Here is a 23338-nt window from a genome sequence, read left to right on the forward strand (position 1 = left end):
ACAAAGCTCGCTAGCTGAACTTGGCTATCTTGGCTTGCAGTTGTACTAGCAAGTCTCGTTAAGGCCGAATCAATCACTAAATTGTACTTAACTGAACAACACTGCCTCGTGTAAAAAGAGAGGTTATATTGCTAGCTAGCTACGGACAGCAAAAAAACGTATAGGTTTGTCTTTTGCCCTCCTGTGTCCTGGTCCTCCTGGTCTAGGCTGCCGGTGCTAATTACTGGTCTTTTTCTTGCGGTCTCAACACCTCTTCAGTGAATTCCAGCTGAAATAAATAGGGCTGTATGTTTCTATGTAAAAGAACATTAAACAAACTGTTGCCCCAAAGTTGGAAGCACAGAATCATCTAGAATGTCATTGTATGCTGTAGCGTTAAGATGTCCCTTCACTGGAACGAAGGGGCCTAACCCGAACCTTGAACACCAGCCCCAGACCACTATTCCTCTTCCACCAACCATTACAGTTGGCACTATGCATTGGGGCAGAAAGCATTCTCCTGGCATCCTCCAAAACCCAGATTTGTCCGTGGGACTGCCAGATAGATGGTGAAGCGTGATTCACAAACTGGAAACGACATTTATTGTAGTTGGGGATTTTAACATAGCTAATTAGAGGAAAATGCTACTGAAGTTCTATCAACAATTGCCTGTAGTACAAAAACTCTTGAACGTTGTTACTCTCCCTTATGGATGGCTACAAGGCCCTCCCCTGCCCTCCCCCTTGGCAAATCAGATCACGACTCCATTCTGCTCCTCCCTTCGTATAGGCAGCAACTCAAACAGGAAGCACCGGTGCTAAAGTCTATTCAATGCTGGTCTGACTAATCAGAATCCATGCTTCAAGATAGTTTTGATCACGAGTACTGGGATATGTTCTGAATTGCCTCTGAGAATAACATTGATGTATACACAGACACAGTGACTGAGTTCATCGGGAAGTATATAGGGGATGTTGTTCCCAATATGAAACCTACCCAAACCAAAAACCGTGGATAGATGGCAGCATTCGTGCAAAACTGAAAGAGCGAACCACCACATTTAACCACGGCAAGGTGACTGAGAATATGGTTGAATACAAACAGTGTAAGGCAATCAAACAGGCAAAACGTTACTAAAATCAGAGACAAAGTGGAGTTGCAATTCAACGGCTCAGACACGAGACATATGTGGCAGGGTATACAGACAATCATGGATTACAAAGGGAATACCAGCCACGTCTTGCTCCCAGACAAGCCGATCACTTTCTTTGCCCGATTTCTGTCATCATGAAGTGCTTGGAGAGGCTAGTTAAGGATTATATAATCTCCACCTTACCTGACACCCTAGACCCACTTCAATCTGTATACCTCCCCAATAGATTGACAGATGATGCAATCGCCATTGCAATGCACAATCCGATCTGGACAAGAGGAATACCTACTGTATGTAAGAATGCTGTTCATTGACTAGCTCAGCCTTCAACACCATAGTGCCCTCCAAGCTCATCATAAAGCTCAGGGCCCAAGGTCTGAACTCCGCCCTGTGCAACTGGGTACTGGACTTCCTGACGGGCCACTCCCAGGTGGTGAAGGTAGGAAACAACACCTCCACTATGCTGATCCTCAACACAGGGACCCCACAAGGGTGTGTGGTCAGCCCCCACCTGTGCTCCCTAGTCACCAATGACTGCGTGGCCATGCACACCTCCAACTCAATCATCACATTTGCAGACAACACAACAGTAGTAGGCCTGATTACCAACATTGACAAGACAGCCTACAGGGAGGAGGTGAGGGCCCTGGCGGAGTGGTGCCAGGAAAATAACCTCTCCCTCAACGTCAACAAAACAAAGGAGCTGATCGGGAACTTCAGGAGACAACAGAGAGAGCATGCCCCTATCCACATCAATGGGACCGCAGTGGAGAAGGTGAAAAGCTTCAAGTTCCTTGGCGTACACATCAATGACAATTTGAAATGGTCCACCCACACAGATAGTGTGGTGAAGAAGGCGCAAAAATTACTCTTCAGCCTCAGGAGGCTTAAGAAATTTGTCTTGGCCTCTAAGACCCTCACAAACTTTTACAGATGTACAGTTAAGATCATCCTGTTGGGCTGTATCACTGCCTGGTACTGAAACTGCACCACCCGCAACCGCGGTATCCTTAGCTGCGTCCTCAGACGGCAGAGGGTGGTGCCGTCTGCCCAACGCATCACTGGGGGCACACTGTCTGCCCTCCAGGAAACCTACAACACTGAATGTCACAGGAAGGCCAAGAAGATTATCAAGGACATCAACCACCCGAGCCATGGCCTGTTCACCCCACTATTATCCAGAAGGCGTGGGACCGAGAGACTGAAAAACAGCTATTTTCTCAGACTGTTAAATAGCCATCACTAGCCGGCTACCACCCGGTTACTCAACCCTGCACCTTAGAGGCTGCTGCTCTATGTACATAGACATGGAATCATTGGTCACTTTAAATGGAATACTAGTCACTTTAATAATGTTTACATACTGTTTTACTCATTTCATATGTATATACTGTACTCTACTGTATTTTAGTCAATAACACTCAGACATTGCTCGTCCTATTCTTTTACTTTTTGTGTATTGTTGTGAATTGTTAGATACTACTGCACTGTTGGAGATAGGAACACAAGCATTTCACTACACCCACAATAACATCTGCTAAATATGTGTATGTGTATTTGATAAGACTGAGAATCAGTTAAGCCAGGAATCATGTATTGGTTCATTTTGATAAAGCTGTTAATCCTTCAATGCCAGAAGTTTGATGGCTAATGGGGAAAAGTTCAAACAGTTTCTTGAGGAATTACTAGCCATGGCGTAAACCTACTCTAGATTTTGTAATACAAGGTTAAGTTGCAGTCCGTAGAGATAGGGTGGCAGGGGAGGAGGGTCGTGTGCTAGTTTTATAAAGTGGGGGATCCCATACAGGTGGGTGAGAGAGGGAGTTGAACAGGAGAATGTAGTGGTAGAGGTGTGGTTGGGAGGGGGGAATATGGTATTTGTGATCTTTTACAACCCGTGTAAGAGACTAGAGTTGCTGGCCCTCGGGAATGTAGAAGGTCAAGATAGGAGACAGATAATGTGGTGTGGGGATTTTAATGCTCATTGTACGTTCTGGGTAGGGTTACGGACAAGTGTTGGAGGAAGTACTTGATGATAAATGGCTTGTGAGTCTTAATAACGGCAGGGGAACCAGGATTTGACCCAGTAACTGGAAATCAATCTGCTCTTGAGCTTACTCTGATCTGAAGTTCAATGGCAGGCAGATGCAGTTGGGAGGTTTTGGAGGAATCTACAGAGGATAGTGATCACTATCCTATCATGTGTACTGTAGGAATGAGGGTGGAAGATTCAGTAGGAAATGGATTGAGGAGATGGATATTTGTGTCAGTTTCAGGAGTTGAGTGAACAGGAGCTGTCTTCGGTTGATCTCAATTCAGATATAGAAACAGTGAATAATGGAGTAAGAAGAGCAATAGAAGGGGCCACAAGGCAGGTGATTCCTATGGGTACAGGGGGGAAAAGAGCAACACAGTTCCCTGGTGGACTGAAGAGTGTAGAGAAGCTGTGAAGAGTAGCAACAGGGCATTCAAAATGTTGAAAAGGTTCCAGAATTACCAGCACCTGATTCAGTAAACAAGCACAAGCCATAGTAAGGAGGATCATTAGGACAGCTAAGAGGGAGTGTTGGTGCCGGTTCTGTGGGAGAGGTGTGGGGGATGATTAAGAGGATGAGTAGGGTCAGACAAGATTAGGATCTCCCTGTGCTGAAAAGTGGGGAGATTGTTGCAGTGAGAGATATGGAGAAGGCAGAGATGTTAGCCCATGCATTTGTGAAGTTGCACAGCTCAAATAATCTGACAGAAGAGGGGCAGCGTGGGAGAGAGAGGGTCAGAGGAAAACATCCAGGAGTCCTGGATCAGAGAGAGAGGGTGGAGGATGCATTGAATGGCACTTTTATGTTGGCGGAGATGAAGAGAGCATTAGCTAAAGCTGGGGTAACATCTCCTGGGAAGGATGATATGTGTTATATCATGATGGCTCATCTCAGTGACACTGCAATGGGGAAAGTATTGGGCCTTTACAATAAAGTGTGGCAGGAAGGGAACATGCCTGGATGTTGGAAGCAGGCTGTAGTGGTGCCGATACGGAAACCATGGAAAGACCCTACGAGTTGACATCTCATGTATGTAAACTTATGGAAAAGATGATAACGGAAAGGCTAACTTACTTTCTGGAGAGGATAGGACTAATGTCACCAGATCAAAGTGGATTCAGGAAAGGCAGGGCAAAGATGAATCCTGTACTGTGCCTCGAGTGAGTCATACGGAAGGCACAGGCAAATAAGTAGGTGGTGGTAGCTGTTTTCTTCGATATAGAGAAGGCCTATGACATGATGTGGAAGGAAGGCCTGCTTATCAAGCTGGATATCATGGGGGTTGAAGGAAGTGTTATTAATTGGATAAAATATTTTATTTTTGGGCGCTCAATAGATGTGAGGGTGGGGAGCTCTATGTCAGACAGTTATGAGCTAGATAATGGTACTCCCCAGGGAAGTGTCATTAGTCCTTTGTTGTTCTCCATTATGATTCAAGATGCATTCTCCCAAGTGGGACCTGATATTGGGAGGTCATTGTTTGCGGATGACATCATCTGTGATATAAGCCCTTCTTTCTCTATGGTGTAGTAGGTCAGGGCGTGACTAGGGGGTATTCTAGTTTATAATTTCTATGTTGTGTTCTACTTTATATTTTCTATGTTGTATGATTCCCAATTAGAGGCAGTTGGTAATCGTTGTCTCTAATTGGAGATCATATTTAAGTAGATATTTCTACCACCTGTGTTTGTGGAATATTGTTTTGTGTTTGTGCATGTGCACCACGTAGTCACGTTTAGTTGTTTGTTTATTGATTTATTGTTTTTTCTTTAAGTTTCACTTTGCAATAAATATGTGGAACTCAACATCCGCTGTGCCTTGGTCCCGTTCTTACGACAACTGTGACAATCGTTCAATGTTTGTTGTTTTATTAAACATTTCACCAGCACCGACTCAGCATTTCCGTTATAATTATACTTGAGTAAAGGTAAAGATACCTTAATAGAAAATGACCCAAGTAAAAGTGTAAGTCACCCAGTAAAATACTACTTGAGTAAAAGTCAAAAGATATTTGGTTTATGTATACTTAAGTATTGAAAGTAAAAGTATAAATCATTTCAGATTCCTTATATTATTTATTTATTTATGGATAGCCAGGGGCACACTCCAACACTCATACATAATTTAGAAACAAAGCATGTTTGTTTAGGGAGTCTGCCAGATCAGAGGCAGTTGGGCTGACCAGGGATGTTCTCTTGGTAAGTACGTGGATTTTACAATTTTTCTGTCCTGATAAGCATTCAAAATGTAACGAGTACATTTGGGTGTCAAGGAAAATATATGGAGTAAAAAGTACATCATTTTCTTTAGGAATGTAGTAAAGTAAAAGTTGTCAAAAATATAAATAGTAAAGTAAAGTACAGATACCTCAAAAAATTACTTTAATCAGTATTTTAAAGTATTTTTATTTAAGTACTTTACACCACTGGTAGAGACAGAGGGATGCTGTTTTGCTCGCTCGGATGCTTTCTCCTGTGAGATACATTCAGCCTCTTGCGAAATGAAGGAAAATTGGCAAAAGATTTTATAATGTAAAAAAAATCTTGGTAATTTTTTGGGGGAGGTTTCCCTTGGCTTCCATGAATACACACAACTGCCCATACAGCCAGGAGAGTTCAACAAGTGATCAGTGAAGTTGAGCAGTGGTCCCTCAGGTGGGCTTCAAGTTTTCAGTAGAGAAAACACAGACTGTGTTTTTTTCTAGAAGGAAGGTTGGGGAAGAAATATACTTGAAGTTGTATGGAAGGAATCTGGGGAGGGTGGGAATGTTTAAGTTCTTGGGGGTCTGGTTTGACACTCGAATAACATTGGCGGGGCATATTAACAGTATTTGTCAAAGGAAATAAAATATTGAATGTGATGCGCTGCCTGTCAGGAATGGAGTGGGGGGCAGATAGAATAGCGTTGAAAATGCTATATATAGCGCCGTCAAGGTCATCACTGATTATGGAAGTGTATCATATGGATCAGCAGCTCAGACATCTTTAAAAAAGCTAGATGTAATCCAGGCCCAAGCCCTAAGAATGTGTTGTGGAGCCCTCAGCAACTCCCCGGTGGCAGTGATGCAGGTAGAATTGGGAGAGATGCCGTTAAAGTTAAGTAAACAACAGCTAGCCATGACATATTGGGTAAATCTACAAGGACGTAAGGTTACAAATCCTATAAAGAAAGGTACTCCACCTGAGTGCAACATCTGAATTGTCATGTCTTGTTATGTCTGTTCCTGTCCTTTCTCTTCACTCTGTCTCTCTCTGCTGGTCTTTTTAGGTTACCTTCTCTGTCTCTCATTCTTCAGCTGTTCTACATTTCCCCTAACTAGCTCATTCACTCTTTCCCCACCTGTTCTCTCTTCCCCCTCTGATTAGGTCTCTATTTCTCTCTCTGTTCCTGCTACTTTCAGTGTCTGATTCTTGTTTGTGTTTTTGATACCAGAAGCAAGCTGTCGTCCCGTTTGCTTCCACCTTGTCCTATCCTGTCGGAGTCTGCCTGGCAGGTGCATCCTGCATTATACTACGTTCTTTTGTTCCATTGACTACGTTGGAAGAGGATTTATGCCATTCCTGTTTTTTATTAAAGAACTCTGTTTTCTGTTAAAACCGCTTTTGGGTCTTCACTCAAGTACATAACAGAAGAATCAGACCGAGAATGGACCCAGCGGCTCCGGACCCTTTTCACTCCGCCGTCGAGATCCAGGGAGCGATGCTAGGCAGACACGAGGAGGAATTGTCTGCTGCTCGACATGCCGTTGTGACCCTGGCCGTCCAAGTCTCCGACCTCACAAGACAGGTTCACCAACTCCGCTCGATCCACCGCCCACTTCCAGGGTTTCCGAGTCTCCGGAGCCCAGGATCAACAACCCGCCGTGTTACTCTGGGGAGCCCACTGAGTGCCGCTCATTCCTCACTCAGTGTGATGTGGTGTTCTCTCTCCAGCCCAACACTTACTCCAGGAGCGCAGCCCGCATCGCCTACGTCATTTCTCTCCTTACCGGACGGGCGCGTGAGTAGGGCACGGCAATCTGGGAGGCGAGGGCTGAGTGTATTAACCAGTATCAGGACTTTAAGGAGGAGATGATACGGGTTTTTGACCGTTCTGTTTTTGGCGAGGAGGCTTCCAGGGCCCTGTCTTCCCTATGTCAGGGGAATAGATCCATAACGGATTATTCTATTGAGTTTCGCACTCTCGCTGCCTCTAGTGACCGGAACGAGCCGGCTTTGCTCGCTCGTTTTCTGGAGGGTCTCCTCGTCGAGGTTAAGGATGAGATCCTCTCCCGGGAGGTTCCTTCCTGTCTGGACTCCTTAATAGCTCTCGCTATTCGCATAGAGCGACGGTTTGATCTTCGTCGCCGAGCTCGTGGAAAGGAGCTCGCGTTCTCCGTTGCTCCCCTCTCCACATCACTGCCACCTGCCGCATCACTGCCACCCTCCTCCGCCGGCTCGGATGCTGAGCCTATGCAGCTGGGGGTATCCGCATCTCGGCCAAGGAGAAGGAACGGAGAATCACCAATCGCCTCTGTCTCTACTGCGGCTCCGCTGGTCATTTTGTCACCTCATGTCCAGTAAAAGCCAGAGCTCATCAGTAAAGGGAGGGCTACTGGTGAGCGCAACTACTCAGGCCTCTCCTTCTGGATCACGCACTACCTTTCCGGTCCATCTCCGCTGGCCCGGTTCATCTGCTTCCTGCAGTGCCTTGATAGACTCTGGGGCGGAGGGCTGTTTTATGGACGAGACCTGGGCTCGGGAACATGACATTCCTCTCAGACAGTTAGGGAGCCCACGGCCTTGTTCGCTTTAGATGGTAGTTCTCTCCCCAAGATTCAGCGTGAGACGCTGCCTTTAACCCTCACTGTCTCTGGTAATCATAGCGAAACCATTTCTTTTTTAATTTTTCGTTCACCTTTTACACCTGTTGTTTTGGGTCATCCCTGGCTAGTGCGCCATAACCCTTCTATTAATTGGTCTAGTAATACTATCCTATCCTGGAATGTTTCTTGTCATGTGACCTGTTTAATGTCTGCTATCCCTCCTGTTTCCTCTGTCTCTTCTTCACAGGAGGAGCCTGGCGATTTGACAGGGGTGCCGGAGGAGTATCACGATCTGCGCACGGTGTTCAGTCGTTCCAAGGCCACTTCTCTCCCTCCACACCGGTCGTATGACTGTAGTATTGATCTCCTTCCGGGAACTACTCCCCCGGGGTAGATTATACTCTCTGTCGGCTCCCGAACGTAAGGCTCTCGAGGATTATTTGTCGGTTTCGCTCAACGCCGGTACCATAGTCTCCTCCTCCTCTCCCGCCGGAGCGGGGTTTTTTTTTGTTCAGAAGAAGGACGGGTCCCTGCGCCCATGCGTGGATTATCGAGGGCTGAATGACATAACAGTTAAGAATCGTTATCCGCTTCCTCTTATGTCTTCAGCCTTTGAGATCTTGCAGGGAGCCAGGTTTTTCACCAAATTGGACCTTCGTAACGCCTACCATCTCGTGCGCATCAGGGAGGGGGACGAGTGGAAGACGGCGTTTAACACTCCGTTAGGGCACTTTGAATACCGGGTTCTTCCTTTCGGCCTCGTTAACGCTCCAGCTGTCTTTCAGGCACTAGTTAACGACGTCCTGAGAGACATGCTGAACATTTTTGTTTTCGTTTACATGGACGATATCCTGATTTTTTCTCCGTCTCTCTCGATTCATGTTCAGCACGTGCGACGCGTCCTCCAGCGCCTTTTGGAGAACTGTCTTTATGTGAAGGCTGAGAAGTGCATTTTTCATGCCGCCTCTGTCCCTTTTCTCGGTTCCGTTATTTCCGCTGAGGGCATTAAGATGGATCCCGCTAAGGTCCAGGCTGTCATTGATTGGCCCGTTCCTAAGTCACGCGTCGAGCTGCAGCGCTTTCTGGGCTTCGCTAATTTCTATCGTCGTTTCATCCGTAACTTCGGTCAGGTGGCAGCTCCCCTCACAGCCCTTACTTCTGTTAAGACGTGCTTTAAGTGGTCCGTTTCCGCCCAGGGAGCTTTTGATCTTCTTAAGAATCGTTTTACATCCGCTCCTATTCTTGTTACACCTGACATCTCTAGACAGTTTGTTGTTGAGGTTGACGCGTCAGAGGTGGGCGTGGGAGCCATTCTTTCTCAGCGCTCTCTCTGACGGCAAGGTCCATCCTTGCGCGTTTTTCTCTCATCGCTTATCGCCGTCAGAACGTAACTATGATGTTGGTAATCGCGAACTGCTCGCCATCCGCTTAGCCCTAGGCGAATGGCGACAGTGGTTGGAGGGGGCGACCGTTCCTTTTGTCGTTTGGACTGACCATAGGAACCTTGAGTACATCCGTTCAGCCAAACAACTTAATGCGCGTCAGGCTCGTTGGGCTCTGTTTTTCGCTCGTTTCGAGTTTGTTATTTCTTATCGTCCGGGCTCAAAAAACACCAAGCCTGATGCTTTATCTCGTCTCTTCAGTTCTTCTGAGGTCTCCACCGACCCCGAGGGGATTCTCCTGACGGGCGTGTTGTCGGGTTGACTGTCTGGGGAATTGAGAGGCAGGTAAAGCAAGCACTCGCTCACACTCCGTCGCCGCGAGCTTGTCCTAGGAACCTTCTGTTCGTTCCCGTTCCTACTCGTCCGGCCGTTCTTCAGTGGGCCCACTCTGCCAAGTTAGCCGGCCACCCCGGCGTTCGGGGTACGCTCGCTTCCATTCGCCAGCGTTTCTGGTGGCCCACTCGGGAACGTGACGCGCGTCGATTTGTCGCCGCTTGTTCGGTCTGCGCGCAGACTAAATCTGGGAACTCTCCTCCTGCCGGCCGTCTCAGACCGCTTCCCATTCCCTCTCGACCGTGGTCTCACATCGCTTTAGATTTTATCACCGGACTGCCTTCATCAGCGGGGAAGACAGTTATTCTTACGGTTGTCGATAGATTCTCTAAGGCGGCTCATTTCATTCCTCTCGATAAGCTCCCTTCTGCTAAGGAGACGGCTCAGATCATTATCGAGAATGTTTTCCGTATTCATGGCCTTCCTTCTGACGTCGTTTCCGACAGAGGCCCGCAGTTCACGTCTCAATTTTGGAGGGAGTTTTGCCGTTTGATTGGGGCTTCCGTCAGTCTCTCGTCCGGCTTTCATCCCCAGTCTAACGGCCAAGCCGAACGGGCCAATCAGACTGTTGGTCGCATTTTACGCAGCCTTTCATTTCGTAACCCTGCGTCTTGGTCAGAACAGCTCCCTGGGCAGAGTACGCCCACAACTCGCTTCCCTCGTCTGCTACCGGTCTATCCCCTTTTCAGTGTAGCCTCGGGTACCAGCCTCCGCTGTTCTCATCTCAGCTCGCCGAGTCCTGCGTCCCCTCCGCTCAGGCTTTTGTCCAGCGTTGCGAGCGCACCTGGAAGGGGGTCAGGTCGGCACTTTGCCGTAATAGGGCGCAGACTGTGAGGGCCGCTAATAAGCGTAGGACCAAGAGTCCTAGATATTGTTGCGGTCAGAGAGTATGGCTCTCCACTCAGAACCTTCCCCTTAAGACAGCTTCTCGCAAGTTGGCCCCGCGGTTCATTGGTCCGTTCCGTATTTCTCAGGTCATTAATCCTGTCGCAGTGCGACTTCTTCTCCCGCGCTATCTTCGTCGCGTTCACCCGGTCTTCCATGTCTCCTGTGTTAAGCCCGTTCTTCGCGCCCCGCTCGTCCCTCCCCCCCCATCCTTGTCGAGGGCGCACCCATCTACAGGGTTCGTAAGATTTTGGACATGCGCCCTCGGGGCCGTGGTCAGCAGTACCTAGTGGATTGGGAGGGGTACGGTCCTGAGGAGAGGAGTTGGGTTCCCTCTCGGGACGTGCTGGACCGTTCGCTGATCGATGATTTCCTCCGTTGCCGCCAGGTTTCCTCCTCGAGTGTGCCAGGAGGCGCTCGGTGAGTGGGGGGGTACTGTCATGTCTTGTTATGTCTGTTCCTGTCCTTTCTCTTCACTCTGTCTCTCTCTGCTGGTCTTTTTAGGTTACCTTCTCTGTCTCTCATTCTTCAGCTGTTCTACATTTCCCCTAACTAGCTCATTCACTCTTTCCCCACCTGTTCTCTCTTCCCCCTCTGATTAGGTCTCTATTTCTCTCTCTGTTCCTGCTACTTTCAGTGTCTGATTCTTGTTTGTGTTTTTGATACCAGAAGCAAGCTGTCGTCCCGTTTGCTTCCACCTTGTCCTATCCTGTCGGAGTCTGCCTGGCAGGTGCATCCTGCATTATACTACGTTCTTTTGTTCCATTGACTACGTTGGAAGAGGATTTATGCCATTCCTGTTTTTTATTAAAGAACTCTGTTTTCTGTTAAAACCGCTTTTGGGTCTTCACTCAAGTACATAACATGAATAAAGTTTTGGGTGGATAGGCAATGGCAGGGCGAGAGAGATGGGGTTCTTTGGAGGGGAGTTTAGCCCCTCTGTGGTTCTTCCTGCCATACCACCTTGGTTGCTCCCTCCGACAGTGATAGATCTATGTTGCTTGAGAGGGTAAGAGCTGTTGAGGAAGGAGTAGATTCCATTATAAGTGAATATTTAAGAACACAATAGCTAACCATGCTTTCTTGAATATATTCACAGATGGATCTAAGGACAAGGGAGGAGAGGTGCAGCTTTTAGTGTTCCTGAGTTGAAGATGGCAGAGACAAAAAGAGCAATGGATAATTGATCTGTTTACACAATGAAGTTGCTGGCCATACTGTCACGACTTCTACCGAAGTCGTTGCCTCTCCTTGTTCGGGCGGTGCTCGGCGTTAGACGTCACCGGTCTTCTAGCCATCATTGATCCATTTTTCATTTTCCATTGGTTTGTCTTGTCTTCCCACACACCTGTTTTCAATCCCATTCATTACCTGTTGTGTATTTAACCCTCTGTTTCCACTCATGTCTTTGTCAGAGATTGTTTTATTGTCAGTGTAGTTTTATGTTGTATAGGTGCGTGTCAGGTCCTCGTACCCATGTTTGTTTATGTATGTACCTTTTAGTGTTATGGAGCATGTTACTTTATTAAAAGACTCCATTTTACACTCTGTTTGACTCTCCTGCGCCTGACTTTCCTGCCACCTATGCCTGACACATACTCTTTGCCCTAGAGTGGGTGGAGGAGGTGAGGCCTGGCAGGGTTATCATCTGCTCTGACTCCTGTGCAGCACTGATGAGCTTAAATTATTTTGTGTCTCTGAGCAGACAGGATGTATTGTATGAGGTTTTGCAGTGCTTGTATAGGTTGAGACAGATAGGCGTATTTGTGATGTGGGAGTAGAGGGAATGAGGAGGTGGATGTTATCACCAAGCAGAATCTTAAACATGCTAATGTTGAAATGGAATTGTCAATCGGTAATCAGCAGCCAAGGGGTTGATAAAAACCGGGGATTTAGTATTTAATTATTTATTTTGTTTCCTTAGGGAGATGAGAATATTGGGTAGGATTTAGACCTTCTGTGTCTCTGGTCCACAATCCAGTCCAGTTGGTGGTGGTAATACACCTTAAAGTTGGTTGCCAACCACCATATAAAATCCACAGAAGAAGAAGAAGAATATCCCGTGTTCGTCACCACGGTGCAAACATTACGGGTGAGAAGCGCTTCGACCTGAAGGGATTCCGATGTATTTACTGCTGAACCTCAGGTTGAAATTATCGGCTGTACAGAACAGGGCTTGATAAATTGATCAATATTGCCACCATGTGGTTGTACACGTGTAGTCTCAGTCCTATAGAGCAGTGGTGTTTCCCAACCTTTTTCGGTTACTGTACCACCAACTAAATTTTGCTCTGCCTGGAGTACCCTAGAAGTACCGCCACATTTTGCTAGTAGGCCTATGATCTCATTAGGCTTCTCAAGTACCCCTTATGAATAAACCAAGTACCACAAGGGGTCTTAGTACCCTGGTTGGGAACCACTGATATAGAGTATATACAGAAAGGTTCAATCTAAAACTTCTATGATTCATAAATATAACTAGTTATCAGGATGTATCAGTTTGACAAGAGGTTTGCAGTCATGAACAACTGCTGTCTTCGATTTTGTATTTTATTTGTATGTGCAGTAGATTGCACAAAACAGAGATCATATCTCTAAAATAGATGACTGTTGTGTCTGATTTTGCAACACCTTAGGTAGTAGGTAATGACATTGTAATAATACTCATTTGAACAAAATTGACAGTTCAGATCAGTGATATATCAGTACTGTGCTCCCCTATATTATTCTCTTCTGAAAATAAAACACAGTTTTTCCTGCGTGTATGACCTCTGTTTGAGGTAGGGGGCAGTATGACACCATATTCAAAATTGAGTGAGCTCCATCCCTGATTATTTCTATCAGGCTGAAGACCATGCAAGGTAAAACCATTGATAGTGGACTTTATCCCTCTCTGTAGGGAGACCAGGTCACTGGTTTTGTGAGACCAGGTCACTGGTTTTGTGGATCAGAACCATGTCCCCCTGTTACTGTATACACACAAAGTCCTGTCTTTTGTCAAAACCATCACAACATTATCACCTGATGCAGCTTGTCCTGTAGGATTATCGTCCAACAACAGGAGGCATTTCAGGTTACTGATGCCATAAAGCTCGGGCTGTTTTTCAGTGTAAACTTAATGTCCAGTGTAACTATCTAATTTCACAAAGCTGACAATACTATTTAAAGGTTAATCACTGGAACAGGATTACTTGTCCGTTTGCACAAGAGAGGACACTCAGCCCACTGCCTTGTTAATTTGGCAGCAAAGGGCCAGTGTAAATGACCCTTTAATGCATCAGTTAATGCAAGTAATCACTAAACACTGACACAAACATGTTAAAAATCCGTCTTCCTATGGGAATATTGAATATTCCGCCTTATCTTAGCTCACTGGTCACAATAACAACACCCACCCGTAGCACGCGCTCCAGCAGGTATATCTCACTGGTCATCCCCAAAGCCAACACCTCCTTTGGCTTCCTTTCCTTCCAGTTCTCTGCTGCCAATGACTGGAACAATTTGCAAAAATCACTGAAGCTGGAGACTTATATTTCCCTCACTAACTTTAAACATCAGCTGTCTGAGCAGCTAACCAATCGCTGCAGCTGTACATAGCCCATTTGTAAATAGCCCACCCAATCTACCTAACTTATCCCCATATTGTTTTTATTTACTTTTCTGCTTGTTTGCACACCAGCATTTCTATTTGCACATCACCATCTGCTCATCTATCACTCCAGTGTTAATCTGATAAATTGTAATTACCTCGCTACGATGGCCTATTTATTGCTTTACCTCCTCACGCCATTTGCACACACTGTATACCATTTTTTTTATATTGTGTTATTGACTGTACTCTTGTTTATTCCATGTGTAACTCTGTGTTGTTGTTTGTGTCGCACTGCTTTGCTTTATCTTTGTCAGGTCACAGTTGTAAATGAGAACTTGTTCTCAACTAGCCTACCTGGGTAAATAAAGGTGAAATAAAATAGAAAATAGTTTCCTGCACTTCACTGCTTTAAACGCTATTGGGATGTACAAACATTGTATGCCACTCCATAGAAAACAGATACTTAGTAGTCAATGATTGTTTATTCAGTGTTCGTATATTTGACAGCTCCTGGGAATGATGCTCACTGCTCACCCTGTGGCAATAGCAAGAGCAGGATGTTTATTCACTGCTCACAGTCTGTTAATAGCTCCAAAATAATCTTCCCTGCGTCTCTCTTTCCATATCACAGTGCTGAATATCCCTCATGACTTCTTATCTGTCTCTGCTTCAGCTTTAGTCATGCAGTGATCAGCAAGGCAGCCCAGAGAGGGCCAGGAGGGAAAGGTGGTGATGGTCCTGCGAGGTGTTGGGAATCAATACCTTGTTATGATGAAATCTGAGGACTGTACTTTTCAAAGGCATTAAAAACCTCAGAAAGGACAGACACACAAAAGGGATTTGAAATCCATCTGTTGAGCAGACTTGACCACTCTGGAAAACACTGACAGGCAGGCAATCTGTCCAATTGTTTGGTGTCCCATTGAGTTTAGTGCCTTTGTGTTGACGTGACTTATTTGCAGGACAGGAAATATAACTCCTGGCGAGGCATTGTGAAGCCATATCATCACCATAGGAGGGAGGAGGAGAAATAGAAACAATTCAACATCATGTACAGTATTAGTTTCCTAGGAACGCGAAGTGCGGCGGCGATCTCTGTCGGCGCCAGAAGTTGTTTTTCTTTCCAGTAGGCATATGTAGGAATAAGTTAAATAGTTCTTACTACAGAAGGTGTGTGTTGATTGATTTTATTAATGGATTGTTATTGGTTAATTTGTCAATAAATGGGTTCCTAATCAAGCCTTTTTCATAAAATGTTTTATGGTTAAGGTATTGAAATCCATGTGTGGCATAACTCCAAGCATATTGTGGGAGAACACCATGAGAGAGAGACATTTAGTTTTTGATGAGGTAATGGTCGCGTTCCCCTGCTCAGATGTTGAATGCATCAACCAGTGGTTGCATGCCATGTCATCAACTGTCATCGACTGACAGATTGCTATAACACATGTGGTTAGCTGATACTTAAAATACCTATCCAGGAGTTGTAAGATCTGGCATGAGTCAGCAACGCCTGGGCAGCGGATCGCGCCCAATAACTACTGGAGCTAATGTCTTGCCAGGAAGCAAAGTAGTCTATATGCATAGAGTTGTATGGTTTCTTAAGCTTTGAAATGAATGGTTTTTGTTTGGCATACATTATAAAGTGAAACATCACAATCTCAGTATGATTCTGTTACCATGGAATTGGCCAGAGCCTATGGTGGGGGTGAACAGACTGGAAGTGTAACGAGTTTCTTCTAACTCCTCCTCTGACGAAGAGGTGGAACAAGGATCGGACCAAAATGCAACGTGGTTAGTTAGATACATCTTTAATGACTCCGGCCGCAAAACCTGAACCTATCGGGGAGGGTCTGGGTGGGCATCTGTCCGCGGTGGCGGCTCCGGTGCTTGACGTGGCCCCCACTTCATCGTAGTCCTCCCCCACCTTGTCCGCTTCCGTGACCTCCTAGCCACGGCAACCCTACTAAATAACACGGGACAGAGGGGCAGCTCGGGACAGAGGGGCAGCTCGGGACAGAGGGGCAGCTCGGGACTGAGGGGCAGCTCGGGACTGAGGGGCAGCTCGGGACTGAGGGGCAGCTCGGGACAGGGGCAGCTCGGGACAGGGGCAGCTCAGCACTGAGGGGCAGCTCAGCACTGAGGGGAAGCTCGGGGCTGAGAGGAAGCCCAGCACTGAGAGGAAGCCCAGGACCAAGAGGAAGCTCAGCCAGGCAGTTGAATCCAGCAGATCCCGGCTGGCTGGCAGTTCTGGCAGATCCTGGCTGACTGACGAATCTGGAAGAGTCTGGTTGACTGGTGGATATGGAAGAATCTGTTTGACTGGCAGATCTCGAAGAGTCTGGCTGACTGGCAGATCTGGAAGAGTCTGGCAGACTGACGGCTCTGACTGCTCCACGCTGACTGGCAGCTCTGGCTGCTTCATGCTGACTGGCGGCTCTGGCTGCACCATGCTGACTGGCGGCTCTGGCTGCACCATGCTGACTGGCGGCTCTGGCTGCTCCACGCTGACTGGCGGCTCTGGCGGCTCCTTGCAGACTAGCAGCTCTGGCGGCGCCTTGCAGACTGGCAGCGCCTTGCAGACTGACAGCTCCTTGCAGACTGACAGCTCCTTGCAGACTGACAGCTCCGGCTGTTTCATGCAGACTGACAGCTCGGGCTGCGCTAAACAGGCGGGAGACTCCAGCAGCGCAGGAGAGGAGAAAGGCTCCGGCAGCGCTGAACAGGCGGGAGGCTCCGGCAGCGCAGGAGAGGAGGAAGGCTCGGGCTGCGCTAAACAGGCGGGAGACTCCAGCAGTGCAGGAGAGGAGGAAGGCTCCGGCAGCGCTGGAGAGGCGAGGCCCACTGTAGGCCTGATGCGTGGTGCTGGCACTGGTGGTACTGGGCCGAGGACACGCACAGGAAGCCTGGTGCTGGGAGCTGCCACCGGAGGGCTGGGGTGTGGAGGTGGTACTGGGTAGACCGGACCGTGCAGGCGCACTGGAGCTCTTGAGCACCGAGCCTGCCCAACCTTACCTGGTTGAATACTCCCGGTCGCTCTGCCAGTGCGGCAAGGTGGAATAGCCCGCACTGTGCTATGCAGGCGAACCGGGGACACCGAGCGAAAGGCTGGTGCCATGTAAGCCGGCCCAAGGAGACGCACAGGGGACCAGATGCGTAGAGCCGGCTTCATGGCATTTGGCTCGACGCTCAATCTAGCCCGGCCGATACGCGGAGCTGGAATAGAACGCACCGGGCTATGCACCCGCACTGGAGACACAGTGCGCACCACAGCATAACACGGTGCCTGCCCGGTCTCTCCAGCCCTCCGGTAACCACAGGAAGTTGGCGCAGTTCTCCTACCTAGCGTTGTCATACTCCCTGTGAGCACCCCCTCCCCCCAAGAAATTTTTGGGGCTGACTCCCGGGCTTCCTATCGCGCCGCCGTGCTTGCTTCAACAACTCCATTTTTCTATACCCCTCTTCGCACTGCTCCAGCGAATCCCAGGCGGGCTCGGGCACTCCTCCTGGGTCGGCCGCCCACCTGTCTATTTCTTCCCACGTAGTGTAGTCCAGATTCTGTTCCCATGTCCTTTCCTCTCTTTGTTGCTCCTGCTGCCGCTGTTGCCTGTTTCCACGCCGCTTGGTCCTGTTGTGGTGGGTGATTCTGTAACGAGTTTCTTCTAACTCCTCCTCTGATGAAGAGGTGGAACAAGGATCGGACCAAAAAGCAGCATGGTTAGTTAGATACATCTTTAATGAAGATGAAACACGAACAATACAAAACAACAACCGTGGAAAACCGAAACAGCCCTATCTGGTGCAACAAATACAGAGACAGGAACAATCACCCGCAAACACACGGTGAAACCCAGGCTACCTAAATATGGTTCCCAATCAGAGACAATGACTAACACCTGCCTCTGATTGAGAACCATATCAGTCCAGACATAGAAATAGACAAACAAGACATCCAACATAGAATGCCCACTCAGATCACACCCTGACCAACCAAAACATAGAAACATACAAATAAACTATGGTCAGGGTGTGACAGGAAGAGGAAGATGTGTTCATATGACTGTTGGGAATCCAGACGCAGAATGTAAAACATATACAGTTACTAGCCAAAATAAAGGAAACCCCAACATAAAGTGTTGTTCTGGTGGCCACCGAGCCACCAGAACAACGTCAATGTGCTTTGACATAGATTCTACAAGGTGGAATGTGACACCATTCTTCCATGAGAACTTCCATCATTTGGTGTTTTGTTGATGGTGATGTTCAATTGGGTTTAGATCTGGTGATTGAGACAGACAGACAGACAGACAGATACCCTTTGAGACCCCTCTTTCAAAGTCACAGATCTCTTCTTCTAGCCACGGTAGCCAAAATAATGGGCAACTGAGCATTTTTATTCATGACCCTAAGCATGATGGGATGTCAATTGCTTAATTAACTCAGGAACCATCCCTGTATGGAAACACCTGCATTCAATATACTTGGTATCCCTCATCTACTCTGGAGTATTTTCTTTATTTTGGCCGTTACCTGTATATTCCAAATGCATTCATTTAAGAACAAGGTTTTGACTTGTCCTGTATCATGCAGGAACTCACCACTCATTGCGATAATTCCATTTTGAACTGTAAATATCTTTAAAAACTCTTTGAAGCTGTTGATTGAGGGCTCTCCCTGGCAGTGTAGGCTTTTTTATCATTAGGAAATGATAGATGCAACATGTCTTTGAGGGGTGTATGACGGTGTTTGTTCATGTTTTCGATGTGAGTGAAGTATAAACTGTTTGTCCCTGTTAAGAATCCTCTGTTGCTTCAACTGTAAATCAATGGGATGTTGAGCAAACCAATATGTTTACAATTAAATGTTGCAATAGTAAAGCCAGTGTGGTGTACAAAACCATCTAAATACTGACAAAACATTATTTACCTCCCTCAAATTATAGGATTTTCTTTGTAATCAAGAGACTATGTATTAGTAGTTCTGTTGTTGGAGCCCTTGGGCTCCATTATGTCCTGTCAGATGTGTGAGAACAGATTGACCCGGCTTGCCATAAAATACACCAATGCCAACCTAGAGTATATACGCATGTACTTACTATACAGTCTCTCGTTGGCATTTAAGCATCACAATGATCTGGAATGAGTCTCTCTCTATCTCTCTGTCTGCCTGTCTGTCTGTGTCTCCCTCCCCCTTTCACCTCATTCTTTCTCAAATGTGAAATTGAATGAGCATTTACCCGAAGAAATGCTTGGAGGCAAGTCTTCCTCTGGGAGAAGGAAGAGATTACCAACCGCTGGCTTTTTGTAGGTCACAGGGAAATCAGACATGAGACGTGCTCATGCATGGTGGACAGATATGAAAGCACTTCATTAAGCTATTGATAGACCATGTAATTAGGTAGTAGTTCTCTTTTATGTTACTGACCAATAGGTGTTGTGTAAAATGGAGGAACCAATCAATCTGGCCCATGTACAGATAATGTGTGTAGATTGAGGGATCTGATTCAGCCAACCAGAGGAAGGTTATACATTCTATAGCTTTAGTATTCAAACGTGTTACGTCCATTTAGAAATGGTTACACCGAGTTGGAAATGTTCCGAAAGTAGCTGCTGTTCATAGATTTTATTTACCAACTGTTACCACAGTTATGTAACGGATCTTGAAAAGTGAGGTGAGGTTAAATACTGACGTTACTCTTTTCATAGTTCACAGAATCCACAAAGGAAATTGATTCCACCACAGCAGAATTATTTCAGAACTGATAAAAAAATGGGGAAATGAATTCCCTTGTTTTCAAATTAGGTCCTCCTGACTTCTCCATAAATCTACAGTGTAAAAAGGGCTTCAGAACACCATGGTCCCTGTTTGATGAACAACTCTGTTGCCCATGGCTGAAGCTAATTAGAAGCTATTTATAATCATGGGGAAATGTATCTTAAGAGCTGTGTGAGCGAGAGGTGTGTGATGAAACCAATCAGACATCCATGATACTGTAGCTAAAATCAAGAATATTGATATATACAGTGCCTTGCGAAAGTATTTGGCCCCCTTGAACTTTGCGACCATTTGCCACATTCCAGGCTTCAAACATAAAGATATAAAACTGTATTTTTTTGTGAAGAATCAACAACAAGTGGGACACAATCATGAAGTGGAACGACATTTATTGGATATTTCAAACTTTTTTAACAAATCAAAAACTGAAAAATTTGGCGTGCAAAATTATTCAGCCCCTTTACTTTCAGTGCAGCAAACTCTCTCCAGAAGTTCAGTGAGGATCTCTGAATGATCCAATGTTGACCTAAATGACTAATGATGATAAATACAATCCACCTGTGTGTAATCAAGTCTCCTTATAAATGCACCTGCACTGTGATAGTCTCAGAGGTCCGTTAAAAGCGCAGAGAGCATCATGAAGAACAAGGAACACACCAGGCAGGTCCGAGATACTGTTGTGAAGAAGTTTAAAGCCGGATTTGGATACAAAAAGATTTCCCAAGCTTTAAACATCCCAAGGAGCACTGTGCAAGCGATAATATTGAAATGGAAGGAGTATCAGACCACTGCAAATCTACCAAGACCTGGCCGTCCCTCTAAGCTTTCAGCTCATACAAGGAGAAGACTGATCAGAGATGCAGCCAAGAGGCCCATGATCACTCTGGATGAACTGCAGAGATCTACAGCTGAGGTGGGAGACTCTGTCCATAGGACAACAATCAGTTGTATATTGCATAAATCTGGCCTTTATGGAAGAGTGGCAAGAAGAAAGCCATTTCTTAAAGATATCCATAAAAAGTGTCGTTTAAAGTTTGCCACAAGCCACCTGGGAGACACACCAAACGTGGAAGAAGGTGCTCTGGTCAGATGAAACCAAAATTGAACTTTTTGGCAACAATGCAAAACGTTATGTTTGGCGTAAAAGCAACACAGCTCATCAACCACAACACACCATCCCCACTGTCAAACATGGTGGTGGCAGCATCATGGTTTGGGCCTGCTTTTCTTCAGCAGGGACAGGGAAGATGGTTACAATTGATGGGAAGATGGATGGAGCCAAATACAGGACCATTCTGGATGAAAACCTGATGGAGTCTGCAAAAGACCTGAGACTGGGATGGAGATTTGTCTTCCAACAAGACAATGATCCAAAACATAAAGCAAAATCTACAATGGAATGGTTCAAAAATAAACATATCCAGGTGTTAGAATGGCCAAGTCAAAGTCCAGACCTGAATCCAATCGAGAATCTGTGGAAAGAACTGAAAACTGCTGTTCACAAATGCTCTCCATCCAACCTCACTGAGCTCGAGCTGTTTTGCAAGGAGGAATGGGAAAAAATGTCAGTCTCTCCATGTGCAAAACTGATAGAGACATACCCCAAGCGACTTACAGCTGTAATCACAGCAAAAGGTGGCGCTACAAAGTATTAACTTAAGGGGCCTGAATAATTTTGCACGCCCAATTTTTCAGTTTTTGATTTGTTAAAAAAGTTTGAAATATCCAATAAATGTCGTTCCACTTCATGATTGTGTCCCACTTGTTGTTGATTCTTCACAAAAAAAATAGTTTTATATCTTTATGTTTGAAGCCTGAAATGTGGCAAAAGGTCGCAAAGTTCAAGGGGGCCGAATACTTTCGCAAGGCACTGTATGTATCGCACATGTCCAAGCAAGCAGGGTAATCAGGATGACATGTGCTGCTGATTGAATGAGGCATAAGGCTAGGGTCTAATGATCAAGTTCATGCAGAAAGAATCAGAAATATGTTTTTCTTTGCTTGGGGTAATGTTAATATGTAGGACATGTTCAGATTGATATGTGAATAGAAAGGGTTTGGTGATGAGACATTTAGTGATGCATTGATTTCTCTTCTCCAGACAACCTGTCACCTTATGATTTGGGAAAATACAGAAATACAGTTACTCTCTGTAAAGTCCGGTCTGCCTATCTGCATCTACAGTGCTCCACAATGCCACGCGTCTAAGTGGAGATGACTATATTCCTAACACCATTATCACGGCTTGCTTTGATATAAATCACCAGACTTTGGACCCACTTCCATCCAAACTGCATGGGAAACATTGAAACTTTGCCAGGTTAGTGATTCTATGGGCGTCTTTCATGTAGTGTCTGGGACAAAAAGGCACTTGGTACGCGACCAGACAGTGACAATTCCAGGTGAATGATTGACTGATTAGCCATCGGCGCATGTCTCCGTAATTATGTAACACTGCTAGGCACACTCAAATGAGCTCATCATAGCAGAGCCAGCCATCATTCATTCACAGATAAGCACAACATGGACCTGCTGTCCATGTAAAACACTTAATCGCATGCACACACATACAGCAACAGGACATGAAAAAAACCTTGGGGTCGATACTCAGTAGTGAAATTGTTCCACTAACACAGCCCACTCTCTCCCTAATGCTTCGCCAAGTGACATATTCATTTGAGTGTTGTGAAACAGCAGAATTTTGAAAGCAGCAATAAGATGAAATGGTCAATGATACTGTAGACGTTAAAAAATATATGTTTTATTCACATTCACATAAACAGAGCAGCAGGAGAGTTTTTCGGTAACGAGACAGGGTAAACACAATCTGTTGCCTGAATGTGAAAAACATGATTTTGTCTGTCAAAACAGACATGTTGATGATACGAGGTGAGTGCACTTCTCCAGACCTCTCCATCTCCCCTTTGACATCTCAATTTAAACTGGGATGAATTGATGTGATTGCTTCTTGGCTCTGTTCAAGCCAAAGCTGCCCTTCTTCTTCTCCCGTCTGCTAATACTCCCACTCCTCCACCTGGTGTTACTTCACACTCTTCCCCAGCCAGAGGATATGAGAGCTAAGTCCAGTAGACTCCCCTGGAACCGATGCCTCACCCTGGAGGACTCAATCATCTCTGTCTCTCTTGCTCACTCACTATGCCAAGAGCTCTCAGATGTCCATGAAGTACTCCTACAGATGAGTTGTACCCCTCCAGGACACCTACAGTGCTGCTGAACAGCTTGAGTCATCTAAAATGAAATCAATTGTGGAGTTCTATCAAGCCAAGGCCAGGTGCCTGTGTGGGTTTTGCATATGCCCAAGGGCTGGGTGAATATTA

This window comes from Oncorhynchus masou, chromosome 3 (genome assembly GCF_036934945.1).
Source record: "Oncorhynchus masou masou isolate Uvic2021 chromosome 3, UVic_Omas_1.1, whole genome shotgun sequence".
Classification (NCBI taxonomy): domain Eukaryota; kingdom Metazoa; phylum Chordata; class Actinopteri; order Salmoniformes; family Salmonidae; genus Oncorhynchus; species Oncorhynchus masou.